At 40.6% G+C, this 25,857-nt stretch overlaps 1 long non-coding RNA gene across 1 annotated transcript in view; it reads right to left on the bottom strand.

The window, feature by feature from the left end:
* LOC111565754 (uncharacterized) overlaps positions 1–25,857 on the bottom strand; it is a 245,524-nt gene that overhangs the window by 63,374 nt on the left and 156,293 nt on the right. The window contains exon 3 of the long non-coding RNA XR_004846994.2: positions 19,764–19,858. This is a non-coding gene — a long non-coding RNA (uncharacterized LOC111565754). The remainder of the gene's footprint in view (positions 1–19,763; positions 19,859–25,857) is intronic.

The raw sequence follows: 25,857 nt of genomic DNA, 5'->3' as shown, positions 1-25,857 counted from the left end.
CTCTCTCCAGCGAATCCATCCGGCTTGATAAAAGAAAAACCTCCCTCTCACCTGATTTCAGACAGCTCGCCAGAAGCCACGCCATCCCACCTCCCCACCCTGTGTGTCCTTGTATTTCATCACCCACCGGGTTTGTCTCCGATGTTTGCTATCCGGCTCAGATCTGCTCTCGGGGGGGGAACAATAGAAATGGTAAACAAAGCAAATAAGTTCAGAAAAAAAAAAGAAAAAGACAACATGAACTGATCCCTGTTATTCATCCGCAGCCTTGAAAATACGACGCTACCTGTACGAGAAAGGGCGAGAAACAGAGGTAATATGTTTCAATGACAGCACCGGCTGCTTTGGACAGAAAAGGTTTATGTACACAGCAGCAGCATGAGAAGAGAGAAGGAATGAATTTATTTCAATTCAAACCTGCTGAGCAAAAGAAAAAAAACTGAAAATAGGAGGAAGAAGTGTCACTGGGGTACCAAAGGAAAACAAAATGCTTCGAAGGAGGAAGATGAAACGGGCAGAGAGGAAGAAAGAAGGGAGGCTGAGCTGTGTTTTCCACCTCGGGGTAGCTTGCTAAAAGCTATCTGTTCCCCTGGTGACGGAGGCTCCGCACAAGTTCTGAGGTTGGAGAACAGAAGTTTGCGATTGGCCTCCGCATGCACACAACCCCTCCCTCGCCTCCGTCGGTCGCTTTCCCATCAATTTTCCCTTCTCTTTCCATCCTTTCCCATACAGTAGCTCGGCCTGGCCCTTCACCCAGCCTGTCAACACTTAATTAGCAGGCATCTGTTAGTGAGTAATCTCATCTTCCTGCAGAAGAAACATCGAACCGCTCTTACCATTCGGCTACCCAAAAAGCAGGAAAGAAGCCAGGCTCCAGCGGCAGTCGTGGCCAGCCTCAGCCCCAAACAGAATCACTCCTGCTTTATTACATGTCAGCATCTCTTGCTTTGGCTTTTTTTTTTGTCTGGGGAAGAGATTATGCCCCAGGCCAGAGAGGGATGCAGCAGAAGTAGGGGGGGCGGTTTGGATGAGGGGGTCAGTGGTAAGAGGAAGAGGAGGGAAAAGCTCTGGATTTCTCATTGCTCAAACCACAGGTGTTTCTTTAATACCTTGCTTTGTTGGAGGTGATGAGGAAATGAGGGAGAGGGTTTTTCCCTCTTCTTCTTCCCTCCAGGCTCCGGTGCATTCTCTGGATTTCTACCCGTTTTAGACAAAGCCAATTTCACCTCCACTTCGCAACATATGGTGCCGTCCCTCCTTCCAACACGCCTGTCATCCTGCGCACAAAGGCCACTTTCTCAATATATTCTGCTCAAGCTATTACAAGATTCATCAAAAATTAAAGTCAAGAAAAGGCTGCGAGGGAACACAAAACTCCTCAAGCAGGATTCACAATGCAGACGCAAGACTGAGGAGGAGATGAGAATCTGGCCTGTTTTACCATATTCATACAGAACCACACTTCCACATATGGTGGGAGAAAGCTCAGTTGCCCTGTTTGTAGCTGACAGGCTGTTATGTGTGACTCACTATGTTCATATTCAACACTCCAGGCTGCTGCCACCCGCCCTCCTTTTCTTTCTCATCTCACTTGGTGATAAATACGAGTAATAAAGGAGATACATTAGCAGAAGATTGTCTTTTTTTCATTTAACTGGGAGACAGAGATAGATATTGATCATGTGGTGAGACATTGTCTTGCTAGGCCAATCTGTCTTGCACTGCAACTCGTAACACATCAGCAATAATGTACAGAGCTACGGGGCGAGAATCACTCTTCTGGATATGGAGATATTTATTCTTCACATTTAGCATAATGTTAGATATTAGACCTTTTTATGACCCTCATGCAGAGAACACTGTGGAAGTTATATGTTTTAGGGCAGAAAGCTTCAGATTTCTTCTAGGAGCTGGAGATAATAATAAGAAAAACATCCTGACCTTACACTGCTCCCCATGCAACATGCATATGGATTTACTGATGTACTGTTTCATATTTATGCTCTCTAAAACTTGGAATCACACAACTTTACTATGGGAATTGTTATGCTAATAAATTCTGCTGACAGATCTTTGTAATTCATTCCTTCAGTGACACAGGTACGACCCACAGCAGCATCTCATGCTTCCTCTGTGATGTCCAATTCCATTTGCATAAACAGCAACAGCGGGTGCTTATTCGTGGCTGTAGGATAAGAGCAACATCATATTGGAGAGATATGATGAGATTGTGCATTGATGTGGCAAAAAACTAAACTCTGTCAATATGAACAGAACGTTTTGACAGGTAATCCGGAACACGGAATGCATTCTGTCAGGGAAAGAGAAGAGGAGATTATGTGGGAACAGGCGAGGATTTTTACAGCTTTAGCAGCAGGAAGCACCTGCGCCATGAGTGACCTTACCGGATGTGTCTGTCAAATCTGCTTCCCAGGTGGCAGCCTTGCATGCATATATATGTACATGTGTGTAGGCGTGTGCACATTTGCGTGAAAGCGCCGTTAAAATCTTGTTGACCAAGTCTGCACACCTGTCTGAATTTGCAGGACACGCGGATCTGTTTGTGTGCACTTGCAACTGAATGTGTTGTGTTGTGTTGCTGTGTGTGTGTGTTTGTCCAGAGGTGTTCAGACTGTGAGCGATAGACAGAGCTCATACACAGGTCAAGCCTGAAGGCAGCCAGGGGGATGTGTGCACTGGGCTGTGACCACCAACAGTTGTGCAGGTCTTTACTGTCTCCACCCTTTCATCTCTCTTTCCTCAACATCATCCCCCTGTTCAGAACAAGCGAGGACACAGATGGTCTCACTCTATCAGCCATGACTGTCGGACAGCAGAAACATTTCCTTATTTACTGTTCTTGGCTCAACAGGTTCACCTGGATGGAATGCCAGAAATACATGCAGTATGCTCCACCTATACGTTTGAAAATGTATGCTTGCAGTAAATACTCAAATTCAAACCAGAACCAGACGTGTCACTGATTTTTGTGTTATTTTTCCTTATTACATCTATACAGATTTCTGCAAAAGAGGATTTTAAAAAAAAGTTCAATCGTAAGAGCTGATGCCACAAGGTTCATTCATACACATACAGTAAAGCTTACAGATTACAGCAGTTGTTGCAGTTCTACACTGATTGACTCATCTGTACGTTTTGACAAATATTTGAAGTGATAACATCATATTTTATACTGGTCTTCTGCCTCGATCACTTTTTGGACTACAGTAACAGGCATGTGGGGTATTATCCTCCATGCCATACCTGTGCATAAGTAAATTCAACAAATCACATCTGTACATATCTATCTGTACATTCATCATCCCTTGTATATTGTTATATCTTTTTTTTTGCCTTATTGTACTTTTGAAATTCTTGTCCTGCTTCTTTCATGCCATATAAAGTTTCCCCAGTGACAGATCAATAATGTTTGTCCTATCTTAAGTGATGCTTGAAACTATATGAAAGATGGGAAAGCATCTTAAGTTGTGTTTTTTTCTGTCATCTCACTGTTGATCTGTATTTGCAAACCAGCAAATGTAAAATGTGCTACACTAAAAAGAACAGACCACATATTGTGCATATAATATACAACTAATTTTACAAAACATTGGGAATTTATTTACCAGTATAAAAATGTCCTTTTCTTTTGTCTTTCTGCCAGTTTAGGCTGGATGTGCTCCTTCCTTCTGTGACCCTACAAGCTTAAGCTTTGTTTTACATTTGAAGCAGGCGTTTGTGTTGGAACTAGATTCTATATTCTAACTAATTTCCAGCCAGTGGTATGTTGTATCCATTCCTTGCATCATAGAAGACTTATTCCAATTTCAATGCACAACCCTACAAAAGTAGTGGGAAATTATTCTTAAATCTCCACTCATGCTCACAAAGATAGAGATGTACTGTAAACACAGAGCCAGACAAGTCTGAGACCGATTAAGATTTAGTAAAAAAAATAGCTACAACTGGATGTCAGGAACATGTAACTTTATTGCCTCAAAAAGAATGAGCAAATTCTTCCTGTCCCCCCTGAGATATATGATGGATTCCTTTACGTGCAAAATCTATCACTTTTTTTTGCCTCTTTAACTGCTGTGCTATCACCCCAAGCACATTGTCTGAACTTTGCAAACTCTCCCTTTTTCACTGCTTAAGGTGCTGGAAGATACCATATTTTTGGACAGGATCCATTTTGGCTGTCAGGCAAAGAAAGAAATGTTCTACACTTTGAATCACTCTGAAGGCACTGTGAGGGAGGTGGGAGCCATCCCACTATTCAGCATTCACCATAGTATTTGTTTACTTGTGATTTTGGGAGTTTGCATGCATCCATAACCTTTTTTACTGCTAACTGTTCTATTAGATAGGGCACTGACAGACTCCAATGCAACAACTAACAAAGAAAAGTCTATAATCCATTTTCAGCTCATCATGGCATGTAAAGACATTTGATATCTTCAGTCCAGCTAGACCAACACACTTGTGGGTTGACCTTTCGCAAAAAGCCACCTGGCAAATACTCACACACATGCACAGAAGTCCGATTTTATTTATGTGACAAGCTCTCCGTCCCCCCGCACATGTTCGGAGAGATAAATCCACCAAACCATCTTTCTTCTGCCTCAACATAAGGGGGAGCTGATTCAAATGGATTCTTAAATGATATATAAAGCAGTAAATCTCCATGCATGGAGAATCGGAGAAAGTACTGGGAACTGCCAGGTGAAAATAGAAGGCCGTGGGGAAACAGAGATGATGTTATTTATGGTGACAAAGGCACTTCTTTTTCCAGCTGAGGAGAGCTCCAAGTACACACAGCAGGTAATGAGGAGACGTCTGCAGGGAGAAGTTTCCATTCACCGGTTAATTGTGGAATAGTGACACACATTTGTATGAAAATACACACACGATAGCCATATATAATCATAAGGACGTGCCAAACGCCTAAACTCACACCGCTGGAAAATTAACACGCCTGTCCAGTCATTATCAGGTGAACAAGAAGGAATTATGTGAAAAGCAAATATTTGCTCTAATAACAAATATCATGAATATTTGAGGGTTTTTTTTGCACACAGCATGAAAACTCCCCCTGCCTCTGCCAACTTGAAACTGCCCTTCTAGTATTTCAGCGCACCAGCTATAAGTCGCCTTTAAATAAATACTCTGCGTGCACATCTACCAATACTTCAGTGGCTATATGTAGAGCAGCTCCAAAGTAAGGCTGATAGGTGTCAGAGATCATATTCATGCCCCACATCTTAAAAGCCATATCAATATTCCATGTCCATCCAAGTGTCTGGCAATGAGAGATGATTGATGTGTTTCTGTGGCGGTGGTTGGAAACGGAGCCTGGGGAGACACGGGGGCAGCGGTGAGTGAGCACGCCTGCCTGAACAACACACAAGTCCATTTACCCACAACACAAACTTAAGACAGATCACTCTGCTGGTCCTGGCATTAACTACTCACCATGTATATGTGAGTGTCGCTGTTGATGGATGCAACGCCGAACGTGCAGATGGGGGAAAATATGCTAACGCTCGGGTGATTCTGCAGCTGACATTAGAAATGTTGAGTAATTATATATTCATTCGGCTGTGCCACAGATACTACTGGTCCCTAATAGCACTTCAGATGACTGTTAATATTTAGCATTCTGGAGACGGTGCACCAGCCTGCCAGATCAATTATTCACCAAAACCATTACATGCATGTGATCCATGTCAGTGGTTCCTATGCAAAATGGACATCCAAGGCTCCAGCTTTATAATTACAATCATTTGTTATTAATGTTTGCAACATGTCAGCACATGGAGTATGCAATATTAATACACACAGGAACAATTCAGTCATCTGCAGTGTTGGGGATAGGCGATTGCAAACGTATGCAGTGATTAATTTTAGAAACAATATTAGCCACAATGCTGAAAGTATTACTTGAGTATCCATCACTGCAGATTTTTTACACTCAGATTGCACCCACATGGGCAGCTTTCCAGCTGATGTAAGCTTGTTTTGAGCATATTTGGATGCATTTATCTGGCTGTACCTTAGGCCACCCTGTCTCGGTTAAAATAGAGGCTACATGTCACTTGAAATTGTTTTGATAAAAATTAAAGTACAGCAAACCCAAGGGGCCAAGAGGGAACCAAGGCAACATGTGGATGAAATGAGTGAGAGTGACTGAGAGAGAGAGAGGCAGTAATCATAAAGATACAGTAGCCAACATTTATAAAGCAGCCTCCATGAAGACTTGTGACAGGTCGTTTAAAAGGCAGAATGAGTAATTCTCAGTTTGTATAAACTTGGAATCACCTAATAGATTTTACAGGGGTATTAAATATAAATTGCACTTGTAAAACATTACTTATTTAGATCTTTATAATGCTAAAAGGTTAAGCTTCTTTGGTCTTCAGCAGTCATACCATCAAAGTGTAATGTCTCTCCGATGGAGCCTAAAGTGGTCTGAACCTGGTTCTGTGCCTCTGTTACAGACTTCCTATGTTTGATATATAGTCTATTCTGGTTTCTCTGTCTGAGCCTGAACATGAACCTCCCTCTGTATCGGAGTCTGAGCTTCACCCGGCCCCTCTCTCTGAGCCTGAGCCATGTTTCTGCTTCTGAACCTGAGCCTGAGGCCACTTTTTACCCATATCTGCTTCTCCGCCTAAATCTGTTCAAGAGCCTATCTGTTCTGTCCATCAGCCTAAGCTCAGTTCTGTTCATCAGCGCAACAAAATGCTGATGGACAGTGTCTCTAAAAAGCAAATTTCATGTTTCTCCACCGCTGCCTGCCTCCAGTTCCCCTTTTAGAGTCTATATATGTTTCAGTTTGTCTCCAGCTGTTCTCCATCATCCAGTCATTGTGAGCCTTGACATCTTGTATACAGGTTTTCCCTTTGGGTTTTGGGTTTTCAGATGTGCCTGTTATTGCAGCCAGCCCTTCAAAAGCCAATTCATGATTTCCACATCCCCACGTGTTGACCACAGACTTTGAACCTGGACAGCAGGCGTGCACGTGATTCTATTTATATTACTATAGACAACACACAGGATTTTACAGGATGAAACACACAGATTAGGCTGTTAGATTGCGTCAGTGATTATTCCTGCCACATCCTATGGAATGGAGCTTTTTCACAGCAACTATAATGTCATGAAACAGTATGTAAACACAGATGTCACATTAAGTACGGCCCTGTGCCTAAATAGAACAGAAATTTTCATTAATGTCATAAGTAACACCTGTGTGTACCTTCTATGTCATGTCAAGATGCAGTGAAAAAAATCTGTTTCCTGTATGTTTGTCCCCAACATCATGGGCAGACATAGCACAAGATTTCTGGAGAATTTGAATCTCCCCACTATGTTTGGGCAAGAGACTGTATATAAAGATGGAAGAACCCTCCACAGGTTTCCTAAACAGCAGTTTTGAAGCTCTGTGTGGTGGCTCAGTGCTAGACTCCTCCTAGGTCCCAGTTTATCAAAAAATAAACCAAAAGATGGAGCATGAATAGCACTATGGCAGACCATGGAGGTATCTCTGAGTAAAGACTGGGTTATCCTTTCTGCACGAACATGATGCGTGGAAATGAGGCGCTTGGAAATCCACTCAAGAGAACGTGTGTGGCTTTGTACTCGCGGTGTCTGCTCCCAAACTGCAGGGGGCAGTGTATCGCAAACACACGTCTATCTAGTCTACTCTAGTACTAAACTAAAGCAGAAGATGTTTGCCATCGTTTACACCACTTACAACATTTTACCGAGTAGCTGTATTTCAGCAGTTAGTTTTAAATGCATGCCATGAATTGTTCATAGCTAGGTTGTCATGGTGATCTCTGTGTCATGAATCATACAAATGCCTGTATTTCTAAACTTCTGCTGGTAGGAGCTCCTGTTCTTCTGCCAATTTTCCATGTGTTTCCGTCTGTGTTGTTAAAAAAATTTGGAGGTGGACAACAGAAATTTTCTGCTTGAGAAGGGCCGTTTGATGGGGCGTGGCTGCTAAAATGACGAAATTCATTTGCACAGAACCGCACGTACCTCGCGGATGCATCAAGCATAAAACAAGATTCACAGTGCCAACCTATCACTCAAAGCAGCCTTAATTATGCTTAACTTTAACAACTGATACACATAAAATAAGTGAGTTATGTAAAAATTCACTCCATGCACAGCTGCCAGAAAAAGTAAAATCAGCCACAGAAATCAAAATGTTTTTTGTACCAGGCTAGAAAGTTGTTTATCTCTGCTATAAAGCTGGACATTATAACATGGGAGTCTATAGTGACTGACTCATTGTTGAACCAGCCCCTAGTGGTCATTCAATTAACTGCACTTCCATCATTTCATTTTTCAGCACCAGAAGTATCTCAATGGGAATGTAGAAATTGAAATGTGGGTCTTTTAATAATATATTTAAAAAGTGTGGATTATAGCCAATCTTCATAATGAGCAACTGTTTTAGCACCATTTGTTTTCCTGCCAGATGCACAGTCAGCATGCTTGCAGTGCATACAGTTGGGAAGTTGGAGTTGGGAAGATGTTAAAATCTACATCATGCAGCCACAGAAAGCATGACTAGTCCTTAATGTGTTTCTCACCCCTGGCATCATGTCTCCCACCAACAGCTCAGTGTTCAGACGCAGTTTAGTCTATCATAGCGCTAATTATCAATGCCTCTGAACTTCCATCTCCTCTGTGTTTCTCTTTCTACCCCTAATGTGCCTGTTTCATAATTTCCCATACTCTTTCCTGTTCTTTATTTAGTCTAAGGTACTTTCCTTCCTCTAGAGGTCAGCTGACACAATCACCTGCCTTTAAGTTGTACCTCATTAGTCCCAGTAGATATGGAGCTTTCAGAGGGTCTTTGCCAGATGGACTGTGTTGCCAATTAAGCTGCCATCACATTCTGTCCTCCCCAACTCCCTGTGACTGTCTACCTGTTTCCTGCTTGTATCTGGTTCTGGCCTGATCAGCTGCATGTAGAAAACATCCTACAGCTGATTACCTGCCATCTCACCACAGCCTCGTTGGATTTGAGACTGCCTGTGAGCTCCAAACCTTTTTTAAATATGTGGATTAAGTAAATTGCTTTTCACCTCTTATCTCACTTTAGATCTGCAGTTAATGTATTGCCGCCCATCAGAATTGTGTCACAATTCTGTGCTTCTTTTGTGAGTTTATCTGGAGACAAGATTAATTATGAAAGAAAGAAATCCAAATTGCAATGAGAGTATTGAGCAAGCTGTCGTTGGTTGCCAGTTTTGTCTTTTGCCCCGTGGATCTCACCAGCTCCCACACAAACAATCTACAAAATTTGGAAGCGCACAGGAACAGAAACATGAGGGCAGGACTGTATGTGCATGTATGGGTAAAAAAATAAAAAATGAAGACATGGGTTGGGGAAGGCCAGCTTTTCAAGGAGTTCCAGGAAAAGACAAAACACACAGAAAGAAAGAAGAAACACCCTTGCATTCCAGTTACTGTGAATAGAAAGCAAGACACTTGACTTAGATGTGTGAGTAGAGTTCTTTTCAGTCAGAGTCAAATGTGTCTCTACTAGAGTCACAAATAAGGGCTGGTAGATGTGCAGTTTAGTGGCCCCTTGATACAGTGTTTTTCCTGCAGAATTTCCTCCTTATTTTTATCCGTTATCCTGTGGTGGATTTCTTCCCTTCAACAACGCTCTACAACAACAGTTCAAATACAGCTGCCTTAAGATCAATTGATCCTTGTAGTTAGAAATTATTTGTGGAAGCGCTACTTCCCACAGCCATTGGTTTCAGCTACAGAGCTCTAATTAACATAGCTCAATATCGAGTGTTACCTTAGCCATGATAAATAACACAGGCTTTATCTCACACACTCCTTTTCCCTAATTGAATCAACAGAGAAATTGACATTTTTTTGTTCTTGCTTAGCAGGACTTTCGATTTCCTCCCCGGTCAGACGATGAGAAAAGCCTCGGGGACCAGGGTGCTCGGATGACCTTGAGCTGCTGACCTTGGATCAGAAAACAGCAAAGAGAAGCCAGAGGAAACACCCAGTTTTAGGCGGTTGTGTTGGCTTGTAGGTAAACAATCACTCATTCATTCTCACAAACTGATTTCTGAGCAGGAATATTTTTGATTAACAATCTAGTGGAACAAATTCATACCATAAGCCCTCTCTGGAGAGTCGACTCAGAGCACATTCATGCATTTAAGCTCAAAAATGCCTGTTAAAAAAAAAAAAACAAAAAACAGCTGGAAATAGTCAGTAGCTCCACAGAATGTCTGTCCTGTGTGATTTATTAGAAAGGAGGGTCCATCTCACTAATTTCACTCTTGTCATAATGATTGATAGTTAAAGGGGAAACTTTTTTTCTGCTGCAAATAATTGTTGCTGTCACAAAATTCAACACATTTCATTCCATTTCCAATTTAGGCTGTACATCTACTACCAAAACTTATTTGTTTGGCAAAAACACATTAAATTCCAAAACTATTTTTAAAAAATCATAATGTAGTCAACAGTCAAATAAAAAAAACAACTCTGAATGCCTTGAAACTAAATGCAGCTACAGTTATTTTTACATTGATTTTCCTCTTTTGCAGGTAAATCAGGGACACACTCAGAGACTAGATTGCAGTCTGGAGTGTAGCATTTGTAAGCACTCACCAGCAAGATGTCACTGCAAGGTCAATGAACTGTAATGGTCTGGACTGGGATGCTGAGTAATGCTGTTATCTGAAGAAAACTAAATAATGGACCTTAATGTGATTAGCAGGATATGTCAGCAGGATGTGTTGCAAACATGGCCCAAAAATTACTGGCCTGTGCTCCTATTTAATAGCACATATTATTCTCCTGATTAAACACCAATCAAGCTCATAGTTGCAGGTCAGATATTTACATGTTTTCATGTCTTTGCCTCCTTTAAACTACAGTTTTAGCTTCTCAGGGGCCTCGTCTTCCTGTTGACATGACAGGATTTCTTTACATCCTTTTCCGTAACCACACTGGGATTTAAATTTCTAGCAAAGGAGGAGCTGTTTGCATACTCCAAAATACGGGGAATTTCAATACCCACATTTCTCTAAGATCCAACCTACAATTAGTGGAGCGTTTGGTTGCGTAAAGTGGGAAGACGAGCAACAGTTCAACAACAGAGAATGAAGATCCATTGATGCAGAGGCACAAAATACCTCAAAAGCAGCCAGTGCTAAAATTACGGAGTTTTATATAAAGGAACGATGCCACAACAACCTCTTTTTTTTTTAAACCAGAATTGTGCCTTAAGATCTGGAAACCCTATTTACCACAACTATGCACAGGAAATGGTTGTTTAACAGAGCAGAAACTGGCAACATGAAGTATAAAGTCAGTCTGCACCAGAATACATATGGATGATGTGGGATGTCTGCAGCCATCATTTATTTACAATTCAACAATTTCATAATAATAAGTTAAGAAATACTGAGAAATAAGACATCTGATTGAAAGGAAACATATGTTTTTCAAGGCAGCAAGCATTCAAGCATGTTAGACGAACTGTCACTGAGCAAGTTGATAATTTTTATACACAAATTATATGTGTTTTTTTAAAAAATATAAACAGTCCTGCCCAAGAAAAAGCACACTGCCAGGTATTTAGGAACAGCTTTTCTGTTAAAAAAAAAAAAAAGATAAAATCTTCACTAAAGAGTGAACTAGATCTTTATAATCCTGTTTGTTGCAATGCACATAAAATTGCAGGATTTTGGAAATTGCAATTATTCATTTTGAACAAAGCGATTATTTTAGACAGGCTGTGGTTGTGTAGCTTTTTAGCTCACTAATGGAAGAAGCAAAGTGAAGAAGCACACTTCGTACACACCTGAGTTCCAAAAATAGACCGTATTCATTTTTTATTGCAATAAAAAAACAACGAAACAACTTACAAAGGTTAAGGAAGGAGCAGACTGTTAGAGATAAAGCCACCTGTATCCTGCAGTTACACACATGACGGAACAAATTAGAGTGGAAAACAATGAACATCCAAAAACAGTCATTTAAATTTGAAATAGATACAGTAAAATATCATGAGCTGTCAACTGAAAAGACAAAAATAATCATGTAAACTCTCTCTTTCTTTCTCTCTGACTCACACACACACACACACACACACACACACACACAGATGGCCTTGTGGAAGCTTTTATTGATTGGACTGCAGGACAGAGGGAGGACACAGCAGTGGAAAAATACATGTCAAAACAATTTCCTAGACAGCTGGCCTTAACAAGCCAGTCAATTGTCTTAACCTATCAGGATAAGGTGCGGCTGGGTGATACACTTGGCACTTCTGCATTTTCACTTTTAGGCACAAAAACACACATTGTTGCGTTACAGTGCAGCAAAACATTCCATCTCGGAGCACTGCAGCGGTGAGCTGGGGGTATTTGTGTGGCAACATGCAAGGCTGGCAGTATGTAATCTATCATAGGCAGACCATCTACATTAGTTAGTGCCTGGAAAAGGGGCATGCGAGTGCTGGCACAGAGCAAAGATGTGGCTGGGTTTGTCTTCCTTACTGATGTGTGCAGTGGGGAGATCAAAGCACCACAAAGTGCACCCAAAATAAGGACCGCTACCTCCCGAAGAAGAAGAAGGAAATCCAAGGCAGCAAAAGGATGGTGGGCTCTGTGTTTAAGATGAGCTGCCACGCCTAAACTGTTTGTTGGTAAATTACTCCTTCCTAATTCCTCTCAAGTGGCACAGCAAGATCTAATAGTCATCCACAATAATAACATCAATGGCCATTAAACAAGACCAGTGATTTGGTCTGGGAGCCATTTGGGAGATTTCTAAACGAGTCATCAGACTTTTCTCCATCTCACAGGACAGACCTGGCTCTGCCACACTCCTATCTGTCAACAAACTTCCTGCATGCATATACAAACTGCATAGGGAAGTCATTATACCCCAGAAAAGCTAAAGTGTAAGTGTATGAGCACTTACAAGGAAAAGCCAGCCTTTAAAGGTTATATTTAGTCTGCATGGTCTGGTAACTTCCTTTATGTTCTCCAGACTCAATCATAAACACACTTCAGAGTCCCACAATAGTTGGCGGAACCGAAACGGGGACAGTTCGATTTGCTCAAAGGGGTGGAAATAACTCAGCAAAAGGCAAACTTACCCATAAAGTTTGGGAGATTTCTATTCATCCTCAAAAAATTCTAAGTTTTCAAGTCTAATAGTTTAAGTTTTAGGAATATCTTGCAACTGGTTGGCAGAGTTATGATTACATCACTTAACCTTCTGAACCACAAGCAGTTTCTGGGCGTTTTATTTGTTCCTGCAACATTTTTACTCACTTTGGTCCCATTTTCCTCTTCAATATAAAGTACTGGACCTCTAAGAAAACATCACAACCACAGCTCGAAGTAGAGGAAGCTCAAAAATGCCTTCTGTGCAGAATAACAAAGTTAAAATGTAACAAATCATACAAATTGAAAAACTGACTTTTTCAGCAAAACAGTCGCAGAATTTTTGTCATGCGAATGTTACTCACAGCTGAGTCCTTAATAGTTTCTTAGTTGAGCCAAGGAACATACAATTTTTTGTCTTTTACAGAATCTAGCCAGAGCAGACAATGTATTTTTGGTGAATTTTTAAATGAGACATTTAGAATAAAAGTATTTTTAAAAAATACCACAATTTCAAGCTTAGATTTGAGTATTTTTTGGCACATTACAGAAAAGCAAATCAAGGATTGCAGAAAACTCAAAAATCTTACCAGTTTTACAGTTTCTGACTATGATAAATGTGACTTTTGGAGTTTAAATTTTAAAACTTTTGATTAAATTAAAGTAAAAGTACAATGGATTATTAGAGTTTCATCACCCAGACAGTACAGAGCTGTCGGCTGCTAAGTGAGTTCAAATAACACTTTTCCCAGAGTGCAGTGCTCTTACCAAGTTAACCTGTTTACATATTATTCTGCACCTCTCTTCACCTCTCCTCCCCAACAATGGATGTTCTCTAACATTTCACTCAGCTGTGAGCCTTCCTCATGCTGGGAGACTCTGACAACAAGGACGCAATTTAATTAAGCCAGGCTTCAAACATAATCTAAACAAACAGAGAAGCTACAAACAAACAACAAGTCCAATTACAGCAGTGTTAATATGCAGGGCTAAGCAGCATTAGACTACCACAAGAGTAGAAGGGAATGGGAGGGGGAGGAGGAAGAGGAGGAGGAGGAGGAGGAGGAGGAGGAGGAGGAGGAGGAGGAGGAGGAGGAGGAGGAGGAGGAGGAGGAGGAGGAGGAGGAGGAGGACCTGGCTGCTCTGATCCATGCTTGGAGATCCAACATCAGTGCTGATGCTGCTGCTTAGTTCAATGGGAATTCATATTAGCTGGGGAAGAAACAGTCCTGTTGGTAATCAAAGAGCCTCTTTTAGCGCTACAATCCAAGAAATCCTTTACAGTCAAAAATATCAGAGGAATTGCATCAGAACCCTGGGGCTGAAACGTATTTGAAGAGGGACAAAAAAATCAATCCACACAGAGTTGAATTCTGCTAGAAGTGACAATTAGAAGAGACAGAGGAAATGTGGTTTTCCTGGATCTCTGTTTTCCTTCATGGGGCAACACCATGTGCTCCACTCTTATTGATCCTACTAGACCTGCCCTTGAACTGGTAATGGCTTCATGGAATTGCTTCGATAATATTCTTTAACTTGAAAACAGAATCCGCCATTGTCCGAAACAGAGCAGGCGTGTATTGATTCTTCTGATTGGATGGCCAGACTGTGCTGCAGGGAGGGAATCCTGTGATCTATGCTCTTTCTGGTGTGCGACATTTAGCACATGCAGGCAACAAACACACGCATACGGACACAAACATGAGCTGAATAAAAGTGTTCCCCAGGAAGAAGCAGATGTGATGTGATATTAGAGTGCAGGATTTTCTTACAAATGAAACAATGGCCATCAGGTTGGAGGCTGATATTGGGTTATCTTAACGCCGGAGGCCACGTCAGAGTGTGCTATTACTCTACAACAGTGGAAATGAGCAACACATCGTGGATGAAAACCGCCCCGAGCAATCAACACAACTACTGACCCAAACATGGATTTCATGTGTGTCACAGCTTTAAAGCACATTTGCATGAAATATGTCATCCTCTCTAAATACTGTTTGTTCATTTGCATTGAAGTGTGCTCCCCATGAATTTCAGATCAACCAAGGTTGACTTTTTTCCCTATTTTTTAGAAAAAACTATTTAAATCATGAGACTCCAAGTTCAATGTGTCAGTCTGTGTATGTTGCAGCTTTGGCCTCATGAAGAGTCCGTTGATGGGTTGGCAAGGTTAATACAGATTCATAATCTAAGCTGCACAGCTGCAGCCCCCACACACAGGCTGGTTTTACCCTGGTGTGTCAGTGTGTGTTTAATCTTCATGTGTGCTTATAGACATCATTTTTTTTGTGTGTGTGTGCGCTTGTCTTTCATATTTGTGCGGCTCTGCATGTGCCCTGTAATCTGGTTTACAGGAAACACACCACAGCCAAACACATGGTCAATTTCCCCTCCCGGTCCTATCATTAGCCTGGGGCCTAATCCTTAGTTATAATTCACATGATGGGCCCTGCCAGTGGAGGCCCGCTAATAAGTCACATAAATCACAGTGTGAGGCTGAGGCTGGGTTAGAGGGCCAGCGAAGGCTGCCATTTTCCCCTTCTGCAGGCAGAAAGATCTCCATGTCACTTGATTACCAATAAGGACCAATGAAAAGGGCATTTACACACACACACACACACACACACACACACACACATGCAGAATGAGCGGTAATCTAAAGCTGTTCATGCTTTGAATACTGAGCATGGTGAAACACCAAAGGAGTGCAGCTGAGCAGCAGGGGGAGATTCTGTGTTGTAGCATGTGTTTAATGCCGCAGATTAGTTCATTCCAGTGGAACCATTTACTTTTCTCACACGTCGATACATTTGAACAAATTACGGATCAAAAGAAATCAGTCAAATAGGGAAATAATATCATCTTCATTAATAATTCCTTCTGTTTTTCCATTGCCAGCCTGTTTTAGCCAAATCCATTTTTGCATCATGACATTGGATCACCTTGATGCACGTTCAGGCATCTGTATTGTATGTGATCATGTAGTGGCAAAAAGGGCATGTGTTAGGAACAAGATTAACAGCCCCTGTCTGATATGGGATTACTGCAGCTCTGTAGCAGCTGAGGGATGCCTGTGGATTAGATCTCACACCAGAGATTAATCCTGGACTATCTGCTTTGACTTGATTTTCTACAACAGGATTATTTCTTTGACATATGCTTCCATTATTAAAGATCTAAAATTCCATTTTCAAAGATTAATATAGCAGGTAAAAGTTCTCAACGTATCCATGACTAATCTACGGGGATTCACAAGACACTGTGCTACGTATTAAAGGCAAGAGAATGAAATTATACTCGAGAATCTCTTTTCAGAGAGGATAGTTTTTAGCTCTTTTCAAGGCATGTGTATGTGAACTGGTATGCTTTACAATGACTCTGTTTCTTGCTGCAGAGTAATGAGGGGAAGTGAATGATAAGAAATCTCATCTCAAGACTTTCAAGTAACATGATGATATGTCAGGAGCTACCTCAGAAAGAAAATTGAAAGAAAGTAAATATTTTATGATTAACAAAAAGAAAATGCTTTTTTTTTTTCCCCTGAATTTGAGAATATTCAACAGAATTGTTTGGTTGGGAACATTTAATCAAAACTTGTAAACAAACATTTGAGCTGCAAAGGTCATCAAGAGCACTGAAGGAGTTTATTTTTTCCTGAAACATTTATACAGTCTGATTCAGAGCTGATGACAAAAATAATCTTGAATCAAAACCGCTGAGATTCTAAGTATGCGTTTGCCTATTTACAAAAATTATCTTCCCATGCGTTACGCTGACAGACAGCACTGTCCCAGAAAAAAAAGCAGCCACTCAGTCATGGTGCCACTGTGGTTATCATCTGATTCTTAATGTGAACAAATAAAGCACAGCCTACAAATTCCAGTTCAAGTTTGAGACGATCAGACAATCTCTTTAACCCAAAAGACTTCACGTTGCTCCTTATTCATGCAGCAAATTAAGCTCAATGTGGCTGAAATATGACCCCTTTTTTCTAGTATCAAATCTACTTAACAACAAACACACACTCATCCATTCATTAATAGTCTGCTGAAGCTTTATTTTCCATTTTCCTGTCATACTTATTGCCCATGTCAGCTAAGTGATGATCTATAATGCTCCGTAATGCTTTCATGCACTGAAAGCATGCTTGTCAAATATGGAGTTTGTTATGTAGCATTTTATGATATAATTTCATCTGTGTTTGTCTTGCCATTAGCTAATAGTGCTACATTAAAAGACCTTAGTGCCTGAACACATCAGCTACAGGGCTTGTTTAATAAGCTGTCAATTTGTTATACAACCCCTCTGCTAACAGAGGAAAGAAACTTACTACCTGTGGAAGCCATGACAATCAACATTGTGCTAAACTGTATGTTGAAGGTCTTTCTTTTTGACTGATCTGACTTTTTATTTATATTGGGGAACACAGGACAGAGAAAATACTGTAGTACAGATTCCTGGCCTCTGTGCTTAAATGTTTAGGTTTTCAACGGAATAAGAACCTTTGACCATTAATACAGCTCTGTATGTGCATCTGATTTTCCCCTTTTCATCATTTGGTTCTCTTTACAGCCGAGATCATACATGCACACAAACCTTTACTGCATACAGAGTGTGTGTGGGAGTTGGACAGTAATATGTGAGCTTTCACTAATGCATGCCAATGTGGGCAATTTTATTTCCAAACAAATCCAATGAACAGGATTCTGCAAAACAGACAGTGTGTTCTGACCATGTGAAGCACCGAGGATTCAAATCAAATGTCCTCCTTTGGTTTGACGAAGGCTTACGTTACGCTTCACGCTACAGTTAACTATAAACTTCACTATGTCCTTCACTGCACTGGTTATTTCCTGATCGGCTCGTGTGCTGGTGGGCTAGTTTCTACTAACATCTCCTACACAAATACAGAGGCACATTGGCAAAAACAGTGGAAATCAAGAGAAATAAGAAGATAATTAAAGGTACAAATAAATGTAGACACAACACAATAGATTCAAATTCACAGATGCAGCAATTACTTAGACAAAAGACTGAGCTGAAGGCTGGAGAACAGTGGAAGCGACTGCAGGAGGCTGCTAATATTAGTGAGTGAGAGAAAGAACACCCTGTAATGAGTGAGTTATCCAACACCTGCAGCTGACTCTGGAGATGTCAGTTGGTAATTAGTGCACGGTGTTCCCAAAATGTTGAAAAATCCTCTACAAGTGGCACGAAAACCATGCATCTTTACTCTTCTTTCTCCCGTATTTCGCTTGTGAGTTTGTGGATTAAACCCAGTAATAACAACCTCATCCATGGCAGGCAAAATGATAAGCACCAAATTAGCACAACATTAATGCAGGTCATTATTGGAGCTGCTGAATTTTCACAAGTGTGCGCTGCTCAGCTCTCCGCCTTATGAGAAGGTATTTACAGTATAATGCTAACTGACATATAGAGGTCTCCAGAGCAGTAGTTACACAGAGAGAGGAGGATTAGCTGGCTGCCTCAACTCTCTCCCTCATGCATGCATCTTCCTCTCTTTCATTAAATGAATAAACCATCCCTTCACTCATTGGTGTGGAGAGAGAGGAGAGGCTCAGTTTTTAGGAGGGCAGTCTGACATGACAATAAAGAGGCAGAAACTTGTTTCAGGGGGCAACACGGGAAGATTCAAACTTTAATTTTCATAACGGTGGGATTAGGTTAATCCTAAACACGGAGCGAGGATCTGACAAATACTTTATGTGACTCAACAGGAATTAGGGTGTTAAACATTTTAAACGGTTACTATGGCTCAGAAGGAAAAACAGAGATCTACAGAGAAGCCTAAAGTATGGCTCCACATGCTGCATTAATAAAAACTTTTTTCATCATGCCAACACACAGTTATGGAGAATGATGCATGTAACTTCATGCAATGGACAAAGCTGGAGCAGAAGGTGGTTCCAAAGTCCCTTTTTTGTTGGTCTTTGCTATGCTGGAGTTCTTTATCTTGCAATTTTGTTCATGAGTGACAGGAAAATAGAGCATTAGAATGACAGATGGATTGGGACAGCTTTCTTAGTAATGCAGCTGTTGTACTGGACCACTGTGGTGAGGAACAAGCTGACTGGGAGGACAAAGCTCTCAGTTTACCAGTAGGTCAACGTTCCAACCCTCACATCTGTTCTCTGGGTAATGACCATAATAATGAAACTGAAGTGATAAACGGCCAAAATAAGTTGACTTAGAGATAGAGGTAAATAACCTGGATATTCGGAGGGAGCTTGGAGCAGTGAAAGGAGGTGGTGGTTCAGGCATCTGATTAGGATGGGTCCTGAGCACCTACCTATGAAGGTTTTCCAGGTACGTACAACTTGGAGGAGAGTCAGGGGTACACCCAGAACTCACTGGAGGGATTACATGTTTCATCTACCAGGGGAATGAAGGTGGAAAGTGACAGGAGCGTTGCTGGTGCCCCTTAAACAACCATTGCTCATGGAAGGGAATTCAATAAAGGGGGGCGGAAGAATTATAACCAAAGAATGGCATGGAAAAACTGAGGTCAAGACACTCAAGGTGGGTTTGGAAAGTAAAGTGCCAAAGAGACCTAAAAAAACTCACCAGCATTGTCAGCTTGGGCCTTCTTTAGGGCGTGGAACACCTTCAGATCCCTCAGAGAGATGGAAAACGCTGAAGTGCAGGTGGAGGTCCCAACCCTGGATAACCAACATGAGGATCCAATATTATATTTTATGTTCTCTGATTATGAACCAATGACTACTTCCACCTTATAATTTTTGTAACCCTCCAATCTATTAGTAACAGTAAAAAGATTAGAAAAGCTTCTTTCAGTTTGCCACCTGTGCGTCCATCTTAATTTAATAACTTATCCCCCACTTTGAGTATTTCACAGGGGAATTCATCTCAGAGGCAGCAGGAAAATGAATGAAGATTCATCTAACATTATCACAGCTTTGTCAGCACACAATTAGGTGCTAATTAAAAGAGAGAAAAAAAGCGTGTGTTCATGAAAACATGATTATAAACATACACACACACACACACACACACACACACACACACAGGCTCATGTGTGACAGTGGATCATTTGCCCATCTGTTGTTAGACTATAGTAGAAGGTACATCATGAAGGAAATAAGTAGCCAATGTCACGGCTGAGCATTTTCTATTTTATTTGATTATTTATTTTATTTTACTGATGAACTTCTGAAAAACACGGATCCAGGTGTCTAGAGTTTCATACCCAACATGCTTAACCCTCATCAGTACACATGACAAAACCTACTTCATCCGTACATTTGGGGTCCAGTTTGAACCCAGTAGTATTTCATCTGTTTCACATTTCTGTACCTGTCTATATCCTCTCAATGTATATTTTCCTAAAACGTGTGTCGTCTATAGATACAAATGTGAAAGAAACAATGAAATTACTATTGATGATTACAAACGTGTATTGCTTACAATATTAGTTTCAGAACTCCTGAATTGAAAAGAAACACAATTCAACTGAAGCAATCATCACAAGAGCAACATAACACAAACATACATAAATAAAAGATGCACAGTCTGGCTGAGGTCCGTATGTACCCCAAACGATATTTTTATATATACACCACAAACCTGGTTGGAATCAAATAAGCTTTGGTGTATGTGATGGCAACTATCAAACTTACAGACAAAAAATATGACAAGTTTTATACCCCTGTGGTCCGCATAGACCCCAGGTACTGATGAGGGTTGAAGAACCAATACTGTCAACTTGCAGGATGGGACTTTATGCATCATTATTCTTGTTCAGATGCAAGTTCAGGTTCAAATATTTAAGGATGAATTCCTCCAGTAATCAACACACCAGTGTGGATTGCAGAGTAGTTTTACACTGTTTAAGAGATGTGGACGCTTCATAGATCCATATATTCTGGAGGAAGAGAGTTACATGAAAGCAATTTTAAGGCATGAAGCGAGTATTTTTACACAATTCTACAATTTCATTTAGCAGATGCTTTTATCCAAAGCGACATACATCTGAGAGTAGATACAATACAGAAAAAAACTTTCAAATACGAAATTCTGATAGTCAGAGATGAATTTTTAGGGTTAGTGACCAGAATCAGACTTTAAATACCTATTCATAAGGAGATGCAGTTTACGACATAAAATGAGGTTGTTTTTCTGTTTGTGAATGTAACCCTGCTATCGTCATTTTGCCTGAATGTCAGTCATTACACTACTTAGAAGTTATACTAAATTCTAAAATATATCATCAATTCTAAAAAAAAAGACTTTTTAAATAATAAAAAAATATTTCCACACAGTTATAAATCAACTCTGCAATGTTCTCATTATTCTGTGAGTCACATTCTAAAAGGAATTATTGTCATTTTCTTTTTTGAAGTATTCGTTTTCCTCAATTTCTGTTGCCTGCATCTCTATGTTGTGATTATGTTGCAATCTGATTCATTTTTTCTGCAATCACTCCCTTGTTCTTCTGTGATGATTTTCGCCGTGTTTCATTGTTGAAGGTTTGAACAGATTAAAGAATGCAGAGTTCCCTCTTTGATTCTGCAAGACTGACATCAAAACCTGACATCTAATTGATGTTATTAAATCCCTGTTTGCGCCACTCAAAGTCCGTCTAGACACTGAATCATACCGCCTCTGTTTTACCAATTATTTACATCCATAAAAGCAACTCCAAACAACAAAACGGTTACAGGAATGTACGTTCCGAATGTTAGTTTCCTTTGATGTGGGTAATAATTTGTTCTCCACAGATCCATCTGTAATTTTAGAGGTACATTGAGTCGGGTTTTATATTAATAACTAACGAGGTTGCCAGAGAGAGAAAAATGTTGATGAGGTGAGTTCATCTACTGGATTTGGAGCTGACAGCCTGTGAGTGGGTTGACGTCCTTCTCTGTGTGAGATGAGCATTTCTGAAATTGAAGCTAAGGAACCTCACCAGCCCACAGTCATGCTAACAATTCATCCTCATTTAGTTAATGAACATCCTCCTACGCTCTCCATCTCTTTTGTCCTCCCCTACGTCCCCCCACCTTCCCTCCATCTCTTTTCTGACTAACTCACTCTCTCTCCTTCCTCGCTGTCTTTGCCTGTTCCTCTCTCGCCTCCATCTCCCTCTCTATTCTCTTCCCTCAATTTCCCGTCCCCTCCTCCTCGTAATGCTAATTACGGTAACATGAAATCATTAGAATAGCCATCACAATCTCTGCCATGGTAATTCCATAATCATTACTGTCTCTGCCTCCAGCTTCTCGCAGCTACACAGGAGTCATCGCAAGAGCTGGACTACCTGACTCCATCTACACACAGCAGCAATTAGTAAGGCCTTATTACTTAGGATCTATAGCACCGGTAAACAATGGAACTAATGTCTCTGTGTATGTCCACATTACCCTCAGGATAGCGTCTCAAGTGCCGATCGTAAATCTGAAAGCTGCAGAGAGTTTCTGGGTCGGCGGATGCTCATTCAACTCAGCATGGTCACTTCTGGAAATCATATTAAAAACTAATCATGTGGTATTGGAGGTCTAAACATTATTTAGAACAGTGATGCTCAGATGAGGGGCACACTGGCAGGGGGTCTATGAAAGGAAGATTTAATTATATAAATAATATGATATATTTTAAAAAAAAACACCTTTTTGTTGTTTGTAAGGGCTGTAGACTGCAAACTAAATGGTGCACATGCAACGTTTTTCTTAGACTGCGCAAGTTACATTCATGTGAGTGTCTAATGATCGTAAGGCTGTTTGGATGGCATTTAGGGACGAACAGTGAATTGCAGTTGTCTGTCAATATGCAGATGTTCAGCAAGTCAAGTGTTTACAGTAAAGAGTTTAAAGAAGTGATCTCAGACAACCCGCATGAAAAGACCAATAACAAAATTAGGATATTTTCTGATCAAAACATTTTGGATATATGAGGTCACTGTCAATCTTTACATCAATGTACAATGATGGTATGCAAATTAAGACAACTAATCATCAGCATGCAATGCTAATTAACACCACACTGTATCAGAAATGTGTCTTGATGTGCCTTTGAGATTTCAAACTTACGTTATTATGTGTAGCTTGTCGAATAGATTCCACTTGTATTGTTTTATGCTTATTTTGTGTTGAGATTATGCAAATATTTTCAATATATGTTCAATATATTTGGAACACATTTCTGTTGTGTTGTTTTTTCACAAAACTAAGACTATAAAAGCATGAAAAGTAGGCTGCATCAAATAATTCCAAGGGACATGGATGAGGAGGGGGGTCCCTGGAATATTTTTTTTTTACTCATATTCTGAAATTACTGATTCAGAATATGAGTACGCAGGATAATCAAGGTCAAATACCCTGTAATATATCTTGAGGACTTTTCTGTGGGCTTGGTGGACGTGTGTTTTTTTTTACCATAAATACAGGTGTCGTTTCATTTCAGGGCTAATAGGTGTAAACTAGATATCCATGTGAAGTCTGTCTGGTCATTTATTTCCACTGTCACAGCATCAGGGAGTGTGATGAACAGCACAGATTAGTCTTGACACCCATTTACTTTTGTTTTGTCGGGGAGCCTTTCGGAACAAAGCGGGGGCATCAAAACGATAACTCCGAAAATTCTGTTTTTGTACAGATTTCCTTTGGATTCGACAACATGGATTTGCCTAATTAATACATGCAAAGTCTTGATTACTTGATTGGTGGCGATTAGCTGATTGCTCAGATGAGACGCTGGGAACAATGGGTGAATACACTTAGCAAATAATACTGTTTCTGTCTGACAAAGAAGAGCCTAATGTGCTGCTGGATATGTTGCCGTAGAGATGACCCCTCTCTCTGCATGTGTCCAGGCTGGCCATGATTCCGCATACATTACCCTTGAGTCAAGGCAGCCAGAATGTTAGAATTTAAAAGAGGCTCCCTCCCACTGACATCTACTTGTATTCTCCACCAACCGTGGCTCTATGAAATTTCTTACAATCCAATTTACGTTTCATGAGGTGCGAGCGCCAAACATAGCATGGGAATAATACTGTCAGCAGGAAGCACAAAGGTCACCTGTTGTGTGGACATCATGCACAAACTCTGCCAGCTACACACACACACAGAAGTAAACACAATCATGTGGGAGGATTGCGGCTTCATTATGATTGGCAAGTGTCTGAGGCATTGGCAGGTATGATGGAGAGGACTATTACGCATTAAAGCGGCGAGCCTCCACTAATACCGCCTGACACACTGCTAGCTCACCATTATTTCCACTATTTTGACCATATGCTGACCTGTTTATGGCTCAAGTTACTGCATGCTTGTCACATCGCGTTTGGGTTGCTGATCCGAGCTCTGACATTGCGCTTCTCCTTCAGTCTCTCAGGTAATAATTGGTCTTGAGCTGTAATCCTGGTGTAAACCTGGGCTCAGTCACTGACAAGGGATTAAGATGACAATGTTGCCAATGGTCATGCATGTACTCCGTCTCTCTCCCTCTCTCTTTTTCCACACATCTGCCCCTGTCTGTCTTCTACTCGCCATTTTCTGTCCATTATCGCTCACTCTGCCCCTCCACGTCTCCCCACAAATGCTCTGCACATCAGCATTTATAACCTGAGATGTCCCACTGACCATTTGTGTATGTGTGTGCACACCCTTCAGCCCAGTGCTTACATCAGGTAGAAGAGGATTAAAGGATGAGAGGGAAATAATGAAATGTGTTTTTTTTGACCTCCACAGGACATGGAAGGGACAGCAGACATCACAGGCTTGACTCTGATGTGGTTTTTATTAAGCCAACTTTTACAAGGGAGCCACTGATTCCCCTTATATTACCTCGGAGCTTGTAGCTAGAATAGCATCGACAGGCTCAAAGGCCATTTCTACTCAGCGCAGCATTTCCATTAGCTTGATGAGGTATAACGTTTCATTTAATGCGAGTGGAGACATTTGCAACAACAAATAATTAGGTTAGGAGTCTGAGAGAAGATACAATGAAATATCGGAAAAACCTAGAAGTATATCGCAAAAATTTGTCACTAAATACGTGAATGAAGTCAATATTAATAAAATCTGAGTGACAGCTATGAGTTGATAGCATGAATGATAGCAGCTACACATTTTAAGAAGAAGAAGCGGAGTCATTACACTAATTTACCGCTTTTATTCTCTGAAGGTTTAAAAAGATTAAAATGAATATTCACTGATCATAAAGGTCACAGTTTAGTAACTTTTTGCCTCCAGCTCCGAAAGATTTGATTCATTATGCATGTGAAATTAGCCCATCAATAGAAATTAAACTGTACAACACAAAAAGATTGTAATGGGTGTTTTATTGTATTTTGATGAAGATATAATTTGCATTTCATATCCATTGGTAATATATATTTTTTTAAAGGAGGTGAGAAGGGGAGTTGTGCGCTGATTATATTGCACTATTTTAAGTTCCCACACAAAGCTGAGTATTGGCACAGGAATTTTTAAACTACATGTATCAGCTCAGAGTAAAAAAGGACCAAAATGCAGGTTTAAAAAAAAAAAAAAAGTCTTCCACTTAAGCAGCCAAGGGTCATGCGCAGGACATCTGTCAGTGTAGCAAACGATTCCAACAAGGGAGCAGGCAAAAGGCAAAAATCCAAAAACAGACAGTCAAACACACGGAAGAAAACACAAGGGATGGGCTGAGGGTT

This window comes from Amphiprion ocellaris, chromosome 1, assembly GCF_022539595.1.
Source record: "Amphiprion ocellaris isolate individual 3 ecotype Okinawa chromosome 1, ASM2253959v1, whole genome shotgun sequence".
In the NCBI taxonomy this organism is placed as follows: Eukaryota; Metazoa; Chordata; class Actinopteri; family Pomacentridae; genus Amphiprion; species Amphiprion ocellaris.
This window is presented reverse-complemented; position numbering and strand designations above follow the sequence as displayed.